At 42.0% G+C, this 1,531-nt stretch overlaps 1 protein-coding gene across 7 annotated transcripts in view; it reads right to left on the bottom strand.

Moving 5' to 3' along the window:
• Positions 1–139, bottom strand: part of LOC135092127 (serine/threonine-protein kinase OSR1-like) — a 160,978-nt gene extending 160,839 nt beyond the window's left edge. For 3 of the 7 annotated variants that reach the window (XM_063990356.1, XM_063990360.1, XM_063990361.1), the window contains exon 1: positions 1–139. This exon is cut by the window's left edge and continues 6 nt beyond it. The gene's annotated coding sequence lies outside the window, so the exon portion shown is untranslated. The other 4 variants (XM_063990359.1, XM_063990363.1, XM_063990357.1 and 1 more) reach the window with 2 other exon arrangements.
• Between the last annotated feature and the right edge of the window lie 1,392 nt (positions 140–1,531).

Raw genomic sequence — 1,531 nt, 5'->3', positions numbered from 1 at the left:
CAGGTAGTGTGTGCGTGTGTGTACGTGAAGTGCCAAAGCCACCACGCACACGCAAGGGAAAGAGTACACACGTCAAAGGAGAGGCAGCGGCGCACAACCTTCTCTCACAAGATACAATCGCACACTGACGGGCAGAGGTGGGCGGGGCTGGCACTGGCTGGGCTGGGAGGAGGTTGCGGGATGCGGGAAAAGTCAAACCAGCTGAGACTCCACATGTTTTTTCTTTTTTTTTTTTTCTATTTACAAGGGAATTACAGAGTCCCCGCCGCCCTACATTTGGTGAAAGACGAGGGGCACGTATAGTGGTTTTTTCTCACGTGGAATGCAAGTAGCTGACGCCTTGAGGGAGGTTTTATGGGGCGAGGAACGTAATGTTTATTGCTCGTGTATGAGATTTCCCGCCATGTCGTATCTTGGACCTTATTCTGAACACTTGCGGGCGCATCCCGACTACTTTCAAAAGGCTCTAGTTACAGTTATATGTGTTTTCAAGGCAGCTTTTTTACGGTTCTAGTGACAAATTAATAAGATTTCTTCGTTATTAACAAGAGAAACTCTAAAGAACCCGACTAATCATTTCTGTGTATGAAAATAGTCGTGGTGAGAGAGCAAGGCGTTTCATAATACGAGCTTTTGTACTTCAGTCTGACACTCGCATTTTAGAAGTAGTATTGCAATATTTATCTTTTAACAGCGATATGAGTGCGAGTATTCCTCTTCTTCATTCGTCCAAGTACAATGTTTTCTCTCAGATGTATCAACTACCTAATTTTACCTGATGTTACAAGAAGTTCATTTTCTTAATATAGTTTTTTTCTATGCTATTTCCTCGTGTCCTGTGTTCCAACAGATATATCGGTGTGGCGTGGCGAGTGTGCTGCCTTGGACTGCTGGCTCTGCACGCACACACAGCTCACACTTATTGCCTCGTGTTGAGACTCTCCGCCTGTTCGTCACGTGATTGGAAAAAGAATGTTGTTTTATTCTTTCTTTTCTTTGAGTGGTTTGAAGCATTTTATGCAACAAATATCGCAGTTCTTTAAGAGTGTCAATCCCCACCTCATCATATGTTAACCAATGTAATTTTGATAAAGTCTTTTGATATTAAGCTTTATGTGATACTCGACTGTGAAAAACATTCTATGATTGCAAAGACAGGTGGTTTGGAGGACACACAAAACTGGCAGACTGGTAAACTAAGAAAACTGTTGAGTTTTTCGAGACGGGCAGACAGACGGGCCCTTGACTCACGAGGACGTGCGCGAGTTGCTCGATGGATATACATTTAGTTGTACACCTCTTAATACAGGCTTTGCACTTAAATATAGCAAATTGGTGCTATACTTTTAAGTTTTTCTATATTTTTTTTTCAGGTTTCATTATTATGCTGTAGTTAGGACAATAAAGAAATTATACATAACACGAGCAAAAACCTGAATTGAATTGAATTATTACGATACTCATAATGTAGAGCGCCACATGATTCTACTGCAGCAGCGCATTACGTCAACCAACCGTCAGTCAACCAACC

Source organism: Scylla paramamosain, chromosome 39, assembly GCF_035594125.1.
Source record: "Scylla paramamosain isolate STU-SP2022 chromosome 39, ASM3559412v1, whole genome shotgun sequence".
Lineage (NCBI taxonomy): Eukaryota > Metazoa > Arthropoda > Malacostraca > Decapoda > Portunidae > Scylla > Scylla paramamosain.
This window is presented reverse-complemented; position numbering and strand designations above follow the sequence as displayed.